At 40.3% G+C, this 11,373-nt stretch overlaps 1 protein-coding gene across 1 annotated transcript in view; it reads right to left on the reverse strand.

The window, feature by feature from the left end:
- BICRA (BRD4 interacting chromatin remodeling complex associated protein) overlaps nucleotides 1-8,774 on the reverse strand; it is a 95,199-nt gene extending 86,425 nt beyond the window's left edge. The window contains 1 exon segment of the mRNA XM_032804481.2: nucleotides 8,666-8,774. The gene's annotated coding sequence lies outside the window, so the exon portion shown is untranslated.
- Between the last annotated feature and the right edge of the window lie 2,599 nt (nucleotides 8,775-11,373).

Consider the following 11,373-nt stretch of genomic DNA (forward strand, 5'->3'; position numbering starts at 1 on the left):
CGGATCACCTTTAGCACCTTTGTCTACAGCTGCAGCAAAGATGAATTATGGAGCACATTATTTGCTAATGTAGATGCAGCCAAATAGGCCAAATACTGTGGGTGAAAGAGAGAGAGAGAGAGAGAGAGCGAAGCACCCACCCTACCAGGAAATAGGCTGAAACCAAAAGTTTACTTGCACAGAAGATAGTTGAAGGATGACCAGACAGCAATTACTTTTGACCACCACTGACTTTAAACTGATTTCAACTGAGTTTTTTAAAGCTATTCACCATTTTCATGTTATTTTTCTAACCCAGGCTTGAAAAATCCATTTGTCCTGGATGAGTAGGGAACTTTGGTGTATGCATCACCTTTCAGGTATTTCAACTCCTTATGGTTACAAAGAAAACTTTAAGCTGAACGTAAACCAATTTTTGTCTTCCTGCCTCTGCTGCTGCTTAGAGCTTCCACTAACTGCACGAGAGTGAAAACTGAGCAGAATCTTGTTAGTTTTCATGGCTGGTTTTCAGTTCTCTCTGGGCAGCAATAAAAATGACAAGAACCACGTCAATTTCATTCTGCTGATGCTTGACAAAGCAGAGTAAAAGCAGAGACACACAGTGGAGTCTGGGACTAAAACGTGAAGGCTGGGGAAATGGAGTGACAAAAACAGCTCCTTGCAGCCGCCAGAAAGTTCATGGAGGGGTAAAGTTGCCCTGAACAGTGTAGTTACCTTTCGACCCATCCCCCACGCATGTTCTTTCATATCCATCTGTAGCTGCAATCATCTTGCTGTTAGTGGTCTGGTAAAATTTTCAAGCCCTCTTCATGAATGGATGGGGCTGGGAAAGAGGAAGAGGTTGACAGAGTACGTTAAAAAAAAAAAAAAAAAAGAGAGAAGTAAAGAAAGAGTTGGAAGGAGAAGAAAATATATCAGAGGAGATGGACAACACAACAATTGGAAAGGGAACGGAAGAGAGAGAAAGAAAAAGGAAACACGCCAAAGACAACTCAGAAAGGATATACCATGATCTATTATAGAAAAGAGAAAGTGGAGACAAGAAAGGAAAGAAATCGAACAATAGCAAGAGAGATGTAGTAAGTAGGAGTGTTCGAATGAGATATGGTAAATGTATTATTTGATTGTTCTAATTTGGGTTAAAATGAATATTGGCAAAACTAGAGTTTTTGTGGTACTGAGACCATCTCTATAGCTGGAAAAATCCTGTTTGGCAAATATAATGCTACATTAATACTGGTATATCTCAGCAAATATATTCCATTTTTTCTGCTATTCAATCAGTTCTGGTAGCAAGTTATATTTGAAAAGACTTGTTAAACAGAAGGTTGATTAACAATATGTTACAATTAAATACACTACACAACTTCTTTAGTCCTTTATACTGCAGGGGGAATGTGGCTTTGGGGAGGGCAGGTATTTTTCATCTTGACTAATAAGCTTAGTTCTAAGGTAAGCAGGTGTCAGGTAACATTTTTAAGCCTTATTAAAGTCCTTGAAGTCCACTGAGGATTTCAGCCATTGATGGACAGCAACCAGCATAGCTACAATGGTGCAAACCCCTGGTGTAGACAGGGAAGTCTGCTATTTGCATCAGGGAAGCATACCCGAGTATCAAGGAGGAGGTTTTCCTGTCTATGCTAGGGATTTATATCAGTGTAGTTACTCAGTGGCTGGTCACCAGTGGATGAGATCAGGACAAATCCCCAGTGTTGACAAGACCTCAAACATCATCCAACATCGCTATACAACACATAAAATCCATTGATGATAAAGGCGGCTTGGGTCATTTTATTATTTGTGATTTGTACTTTTGATGAAAATTATATGATTATGAATCTTAGTGGTGACCAGGATGATTTACAAAAACAGGCTGTCCTTATTCTAGTTGGGGGGGAGGGGGGGGAGAAGACTGACTGACTATCTCTTTACTGCATTAAAAGTTAGTCTTGTGAAAATTTTTTTGCTATGAGACAGCTATGGAAAGGATGACAATTATAGCTGAGATTCCAAAGCCCTTGGGGACAGGAGGGAATCTCTGAAGGTGTATTCTGAGTTGTCATATTTAAAGGAGTCTACGACATGCCATCAACCTGTTCGAATGTTTCCTACAGAAGACTCTGAACAGATGTGTGAGTCTCCAGCTTTGAGAAAGCCAGAATGCAATAGTGGATGGCTTCCAAACAGAAATGATCAGAAGACAACACTATTCTGGGCTGAACTGATACCCCTGACGGTTAACAGCTAAGGCAGATGAAATCAAATGTTACTCAAAGAAAGGAAGGAAAAGACAAAACAACCCTGTAGAGATGATTGATAACTGAAACTTACTAATGAATGACAGCCAGTGTTGTACCACTGCTGGTATGTTTGTCTCAGCACCAGAACTGCCTCTGAAACAATGGTTCTTTGAGGGACAAATGCTACCTTCAATGCATATTAGCAAGGTTATTTATTTATTTTAATGGGAGTCGTGCACACAGATGAAGGCACAATTTCCTCCTTCCTTCGAGGCCCAACATGGAAAGAGACAATCCCTAATGTAAGTGATTTATGAAGTTACCCCTCTAGATTGTGTAACAGAATATATTTACCTTCCTGATTATTCTAATGCCTGCCAGTAAATCACTCTGGATCCCTCAATACAAAGTATTATGAGTATATAAAGTAACAGAGCATTGGTGATGGTGAACAACAACATATTAGTAACGGTGCTCTTTGTGAGTGGTGTGTAACTGCATTCGGAACTGGAAAGGTTTGTAGCTTGACAACACTGAAGGGTGAAGTCCTCAACCTATCTAGCCTACCTCAACCTACCTCAGAGACTTCCTCTCCACTGCCTCACCAATTGGCTTGACCCTCACCTGTTAGCAACACATCAGGAGATAAGAAAATAGCTCAGTCTCCACATCAAAATTCAGGTTCTCTACTGAGACTACCAATATAGTCACCAATGCACGGGAGCAGTTCTCGTAACATGAAGATTAACACCTTGTCCACACTGGAGAATTTGGGCATATCACATAGCATTAGCCCATGTATGTTTGGCATACATACAAACTTTCTAAAGGCATATTTTATTTATACTGTTTATATCAGCCCTTCTATAAGTCTAAATAATGTCTGATCTTAGCCAGTACTAACTTGTGATGTTACAGTGCTAACAAAGGAAAGAAGCGCTGGTAAACTCACTAGCACATTCCAGTTAGCCCTCCACAGTCTCATAGTACACTAGGCACTCATTTGGAAACTTTTGGTCTGTTTTCTGTATTTCCACAAGTTACTATGCATTATGGCTGTGTCAAGAACGATGGGATAGGTTTCCAGGAGGTAATGTGCTTGCACTGTTTTACTATACTGTAAAGATGTGTGGACAAGGGGATAAATGCAATCGAAGTAGGACATACAGTTTAGGCTCCAAAATGTGCCAGTCACACACAGGCCAATATGAACGTTTTAAAAGCACACAGTATAACTGTCTAGTGCAGATGAGACATTACCCATTAGGAATTGGTCGTGATGCTTCTTTTAAACAAAATATTGTGAATGGTGGAATATAGCCTGACCAGTACATAGAAAAATATTAACTGCACAATGAAATACTAGTGAAAATTCACAGCACAACAACAATGAAGTAGTTTAGAACTGGCACTGCAGTTTGCACATATGAAATAATTCAGGATTTTCAATCTAGCCCACAATGGAATGTACCTAGATTCAAATTCACTCTAAGGAGATTCTACAGTATTTATGTGACATTTGTACATATATATTCTGCATGTTCTTCTTTCCTGAAAGGACTTCTCTATTTGGTGTCAACCTTTTGCAGGGTTGAGAGAACCCAAGTGAAAGCTAAGCCTAGTTTACAGGGTCTAGTCTCCTGCCAATGGTAAGGTTGCCACGCATCCAGTTTTCAACCAGAATGCCCGGTCAAAAAGGGACTCTGCTGGCTGGCTGTCAAAAGTCCGGTCGGCGGTACAGGAGGGGCCCAGGGCTAATACAGGCTCCCTGCCTGCCCTAGCTCCACAGGGCTCCTGGAAGCAGCTGCCAGGTCCTTGTGGTCCCTAGGAATATGGGCTGCCAGAGAGGCTCCGCGTGCTGCCCCTGCTCCTAGTGTCAGCTCTGCAGATCCCACTGGCTGGGAACCCACTGGCTGGCCACCCACTAGGGGCTGCAGTGACCTAGTGGCTGTTTCCTGGAACCGCGGTAAGCACTGCTGGGACTCCACACCCCGAACCTCCTCCCGCACCCCAACCCCCTGTCCCAGCCTGGAGTCCCTTTCCACACCCAAACTCCCTCCCAGAGCCCCTCCCCCAACACTCTTCACCAGCCCTGAGCCCCCTCCTGCCCCCAAGCCCCTCATCCCTGGCCCCATGCTAGGGCCCACCCCCCACATATACACTGAACCCCTTGGCCTTAGTCCGGAGCCCCCTCCTGCACCCCAAACCTCTTATCCCCAACTCCACCTCAGAGTCTGCACCCCCAGGTGGAGTCCTCATCCCCTGCACCCCAACCCTCTGCCCCAGAATCCCTCATTTCTGGACCCACCTAGGGCCTGCACCCCCAGACCAGAGCCCAATCCCCCTCTGCACCCCAACCCCCCTCCCCCAGCAGTCCTCTCCTGCACCCCAAGCCCCTCATCCCAGGACTCACCTCAGAGCCCGCACTCCCAGCTGGAGCTCTCATCCCCCTCCCACACCTCAACTCCCTGCCCCAGCCTGGTGAAAGTAAGGATGAGGGAGAGTGAGTGACGGGGGGGCAGGCGGAGGGAGTGAGTGGGGACAGGGCCTCGGAAAAGGGGTGGAGGCTTGGGGCAGGGCAGGGGTTTTCAGTTTGGCACAATTAGAAAACTGACAACTCTAGCCAATGGATGCAGATTAATATTAATTGGATTTACCATACATGCAAACATATCAATTGAGGGCAAGTGACTAATTATAAATAGTTCTAAGTAGAAGCAGTAGTTTTATTCAGGAAAAATAAAAGAGGAAGATAGCTGTTTGAAAAACAAACCATGTCTGCGGACACACACTGTAAGGGAAAATGTATGACAAAGGAAAAAGCCACAGTTGAGAAAACTAACACTAAATGTGGCATCTTTATCTTCTCTAACCACTCCAAATCTATCCCCATCTACATTTTATCCCCACTGGACTTGGAGAACTATTTATTCTTTACTTAGTACCAATCCTTTAAAGACTTGAGGTGTAACATGTTCATATATTTTAAAATAAATTGTTTAAGGGGTGAAATCTAAACAGCATGCTGCATTATCTATAATTTCCCTCAGTCTTAAAAGGCAACTGTCTCTTTTTATACATGTAAATTCCCTTGCCAAAAAGCTTCATCCTAGCCATTAACTTACTCTCCAAGATTACATTAAAATTAATATACTACAGTTTAAAAATATTGATGTTTATCACAATATAAAAAGGTATATTTATGTATGAGCATATAAAATGTATGACCAAGACGTTCAAATAATAACCACTGTCCTTCCATCATCCTATTTCCCTCATAATTTATCACTTCCACTTGTGGAGTTATGTCTGTAACTAGGACTTGATCCTGTAAACACTGAAGCACGTGTACAACTGTACTCAGTAAGTAGTCACGCTGAATTAATGGCGATAAACATGAGTGAAGTCATGCCTAAATGTTTCCACGATCAAGGCCTTAGGCCCCAGTGCTGGAACTTGAAGGGAAGCAGACAGTGAAAACAGAATCCTAGTGAACCTGCTGAGTATAAGAGCACAGGGGTCTTTCCAGCCACATCACACCACAGGACTAGGGGTTTAGATAGTAAGCTCTTTAGGGCAGGGAGTTGTATTTATTGTATTTGCCTGTAAAGCACCTAGGATGCACTTTGGATGCTGTATAAATAATTTTCCTGCTTTTTCTGCACACAATGGAGACCTTGGATGACTTTTTACAAAAATCATGGAATGAAAATTCTAGGTCAAAAGTAAGCAGGTTATTAAAAGTAGAGAAGTCAGTGTGCACTTTCAAATTACTTGGTCTGTCCATAGTTCCTAAACTGTGGCACATTATTAAAACAAATGTGGGGTTATGAACTTTGAGGATGTACCAAGGCTACCTTCTCTAGCCACGGAATATTTCATTTATGCTTTGTAAATAATATCTGTAAAGGCTTTAGCCTCCATACTCAGGGTGAAACTACAACAGGGGAGTGGGGTAGGGAGAACCTAAAAGTGTATTGTTTTATATTTCACATATTAAGGCTCTGAAACAGAGCAGTGTTTGGTTTTCAGAAAAGGGATACTACGGTAATTCTGTTCCAAATATAATAGAAGAACAACATATTTTAATGTTTTCAATTAACTTTGATTCTCCCAAACCATTCTTAGCTGTAGTATGAGAAATACATTTACTCCTGGAACAGAACAAAAAAAAAAAAATATGAACTTTCATCTCCCACTTGGCACAGTAATGTGGATCTGCACCAAATGGCAAAGAAGCAAATAATATTTGGCAAAAGACAGGAACTTTGGCGCTGCTAAGAAGCATTCATGCAAATGCCACATGTGCCTAAACTAGAGCCATGAAAATAGCAGCCCTGAACAATCAATTACACATTTCATTTCTGGAATCAGATCTCTTTAAGGAAGAAAGAAAAATTCAAAGCTGCTGCAGTTCATCAATTTTAGAAGTTGCATTAGTCTTACAATTATAACTGAATGCTCTGCTTAGCAAGAACACAAAACAAAAGAACAGAATGCAGAGACTACTGTAGGATTTTGACACTATATGATGTAATTTGTAAAAATTCACAAGTAGATTTATTACAGCAAAATACTTGACTGCTCAAGCACTTAAAAAGGAAACATCCACGTCTATTATTCTAAAGCTCAACAATTAATGAGGCTAAATAACAAATAAAATAAAGCCACCCATGTCACTTTGACTTCTTGTTCTAGAAAGATCATAGATGTTTAGTGCAATTATTTTAATAATAAAATACTGATTAAAGATATTTTCAGTTTTGCAGTTAGTGTTGAAAAGCAATAAAACCCTAGACACACTTCAGTGGATGATGGAGCACAATAATGTGATCTTATTTTTAAGATGCTGTTTCAAAACCTAACCTGAGCACAATAGAATCAGTGCATCTCAGACCCATATAAAGATATTTCTAAACACCTTCCCTTGTGTACTTGGTGGTAAACAGAATTTTGATAAGTAGCACCTGTACTCACAGAAATACCACAGCAGAGCAATACAGACAACATGAGTTTGACCAGAACCCTTTGAGTCAATCACAGAGAAAGAATCAATCAATACAACACACTTAGTCCCAGTCAATCTGAACTAGTTTGGAAAAGCTCAGTTATACTTTGGGTTAAACTACGTTTATATACCTCAAAGTTCAATTACTTTTCAGTGAAGCACGTGTGTTTACCAAAAAACATCTTAAAATATACAGATATTTGGATAAACTCTAGCAGAAATCTACCAGATTTGACAATAAGGAGGATATTCAAAACTACAGGAAAAAAATGAGCAGACCATATTGTGTTTTATAATAAAAATGTCCCTCTACCACCCAAAATAGGGGCAACGCTCTCTCAAAAATATTTTTTGCCACCTAAAATTTAAGTCCAGCCATAATAGGCACACAAATGGAAAATGTGGCGAGCATGAATATAATCAATTGCAGGTTTATTTACCAAATGTATTTTTAAAATGTTTGCAGCCAAACTTCAGGACCACAAAAAAGTAGTGAGACACCCATTCGCAAAAAAGGGTAATAATGTTCATTTAGTTTTCTTTACCAGACACCGTAACCATGTTGCACTGCACTCTTTTTTTTTTTTTTTTTAATAAAATCAGTGCTGAGCAGACACACACTGGTTTGCAAAACAATGCCAAAAACACAAGTCTGAAATTTCATAAGGGAGGAGCAAGTGAAGGATAACCCTTAACTGGCAGGTCTTCTCTCCTCAGTGGAGCTCCAGGCTTGATTTTACCATCCCATGTCAAATACCAATGTACCGTTTGTAATACCTTGCAGAGCAGCAACCATCAAGATCAAGCTTTTTTATTCTGACATTGCAAATCTGTTTTGCTTCACCTCTCCATTAAAACATTTATTCTAAAATCGAGCATAAGATAAGACCCATCCGTGGGCATCCTTTTTGGTTTTTACTTGGGAAGAGTGGGGGGTGGGGTAACAGAGACAGACGATGGCTTTACCACCTCAACCGAGAAATCAAAACGAAGTCATAACCATCCAACACTGCAAACTAACAGCTCATTTTTTTCCTCCCCAAAGCCCCCACCCCTTTACTGGGGGAGGGGGAGAAGGGTGATTCCAGAAGGTTGTGGAGATCTGAGGAAGGAGCACCCAGCACCCCTCTTTCCACTGCTGTGTCTGTGCAGGGAACGATAGAACGTTATGTATCGTTTTATAAAGCTACATTGTATTCTGTAGACGTGACCTGCAGACGCAGTAACAGGAGGCTGTTTGGGGGGGAACTGGATTGGGGGAGCAATGGAAAGGGAACAGGGATGCTACCCTAGGAGGGGTGCAAGGCTTCCTCCCCCCCCCTCCACCCCAGTTTTTTTCGCCCTGTCACAGCCCTGAGTTGCAGGTAGAGAGAGTTAAGAGATTTAAAGAGAAATTGCTACATTGTAACAAACTCACCGTGATGTTTGAGCAGCAGTCAGCGCGGGGTCTCCGAGACATCCCCGCACGGGCTCCGGAGGCAGGACCCCGGCAGGCACAGACACATAGAGGTTCAGCTCACTGCCTGATTACATTTCAACAGAGCTTCCTAAAATGCAAAGCACGAGAAGGAGGAAGAGAGGGAGAATAATGACTGTAATACTATTTCATTTATTAAAAAAGTCACTTACCTCTACTAAAAAAAAAAAAATCAGGTATAACTTGCCCCCATCCCTTTCAAAAGATTTACATTTGTGGTGCCCCATCCCCCCTCTTTCAAAATAGCCACACACACAAGTGAGGACGGCAGAGAAACACCATAGGGCTGTCAAGCTGGAATGAGTAAGATTTAAAGAGGCAGACGTGCCAAATCGCGTTCATTTTTCAAATGTAATTTTAAGGCAGTTTATAATGCATCTCTCTCATATGAAGAAACATTTTGCAGCATCTGGATACATATGAGTGTTTATTTCAAAAGCACTTAAAAACCTATTTTTTATATTTTTAAAAAGCCAAGCTCACTGCTCCAAACTGTTGCAGCCTAACTAGAGATTAAAACGTATTTATTTATGTAAAGACGCTTTCAATAACACTTACAATAAAATGTCTTATACCATACTGCCCCACTGAAGATCTCAACGAAACACTTCAAAATCCCTTTATCAAACAGATAGTTTTAAAACGAGGTCAAAATGAAAGTCTCAGGCCCCATCTATAGTAAAAAAACATTTTTTTTTAATCATTGCAAACACTCCTGTTAGCAACGTAAGGTAGACAGCCTGCTGGTTACTTCCACAGTTTCAACAGCGCGGAACAGACTTGCTTCCCAGAGGATCAAATGATATAAGCCCCAGTCTAGGGCACAAATCACTGCAGGATTGGGGTCACTGTCATCCAACTTTTCTGGAAGCAACTCTCTTCAACTTGGTTCTGAAATTTATGTCACAGATGGCAGGATCTCTACAGGAGGGCTCCCACCATGTTTCAAAATCGTCCTTAAAATAGACAAGGCATAAAGGGTTCCATCCACAGTGGGGACTGAAGAGTGACCAGCACCTCTTGAATTTGGGCCTCAAATAAATAAAATTTAGCAAGTTTACTCTCTCTCTAGGTTACAGGATCATTCATCATTTGAATGGGAGTGTGTGGAAAGATAGATGTATTTAAATGGCTTGATCCTGATCCTATTAGCATCAATAGGCATTTTTCACTGACTTCAATAGTAGCAGGTTCAATCCCTGTTTGAGGGTTTTCAACTTGATAGTTATTATTGTCTTTATTGTTTAATTAGCCCTTAGGCCCCAATCCTGGAATGCATCCATGTAGAGCTCACTGCATAATCAGGGTTTAAGGCCTTGATCCTGGAAAAACGTATACACATTCTTAACTTCAAGTATCTGAATAGTCCCACTGAAGTCAATAGGACAACACACGTGCTTAAACTTTAACATTTATATAAGTGTTTACAGGAGCAAGGCCTAAGAGTCATAAGAACAAGCTTATAAATATTCGTACAGTGCTTTATAAAAAAAAATATATACATCCTAAACATTATTTTAAATGTTTAAAACATGTATCTGTAGCTTGCAAAGTTTATAAGGGACCGTAAAATCAATATCATTACTAAGTTCAAAATGTTGCTGCTACAGTTACTTATTAATCACCAACGTTTTCAGCCAACTATATCAATGCAGTTGGATTCATCTCACTCAGCTTAAGAGGAAAATATGACTTCAATGAAAACTGGAATGGTTAGTAGCTATAGAAACTTTTGATGTCATTCAGTCTCTAGATCATAATCACTTCAGCTTTCTGCAGCAGCAATAAATAAACCATACAAATGTATTTAATCATTTTAATGGATGCACAATGTACATGAACAAGTGCAAAGTTGTAATTCTATTACTAATCATAAAAACAAACTTATTAAAACTAACCTGTTCACAACAGACAGCACAAACACACCACTGCTCTGTGAAAGCAAAGAAAAATATCATGCAAGTAAATACAAATTTAATTTATGTGCATGGTTAATATTTAATGACTGCTGCTTTCCTTCCCAAAAATAGGTTTTCTGGACTTGGGTAATCATTAATCTTACTTTTATAAGAAATTTCATCAGCTAATTCCCACTGCACAAAATCTTGATTTAGAAGAGATCTAGAGTGAACTCATGGCCCCACTGAAACTTCTACTGACTTCAGTGGGGCCATGATTTTACCCCTGGTATGTACTAATTACCAATTAATAATTATATTCATACTGTGCCTTCCTGGTATATCACATCAGTTGCAGCTCTGGAAACATTAATTTCCTTAACTCATGTGTTTAAAATTAAGCATGTCCATAAGTGTTTGTGAGAGTACGGCCTTTGTTACTTCACAGGTGGTTACAAAGGGATGTACTTCTTTCTAACCCTAGAGAAAGGTTTCCTTGGAGGCAAGCACCACTAGCTACTGTGATCGTAGATTGCCCAGCAGTTCATAGCAGTTGATTTAAAAAAAAAAAGTTTATAGGTATGGAAGAGAAAACTACTTCTCATAGCCATTTGTAGTTGCCACAGTAGTCTGTTGTTTTAAATGACAATTTTTGTTATAACTGTACTTCATAATCAAAATTATTGAAATCATGGTTTTTCAGTATTTTGAGAAATTAGGGGTAAACTAACCACATACTCTTAAGGTCTC

This window comes from Chelonoidis abingdonii, chromosome 11 (assembly GCF_003597395.2).
Source record: "Chelonoidis abingdonii isolate Lonesome George chromosome 11, CheloAbing_2.0, whole genome shotgun sequence".
In the NCBI taxonomy this organism is placed as follows: domain Eukaryota; kingdom Metazoa; phylum Chordata; order Testudines; family Testudinidae; genus Chelonoidis; species Chelonoidis abingdonii.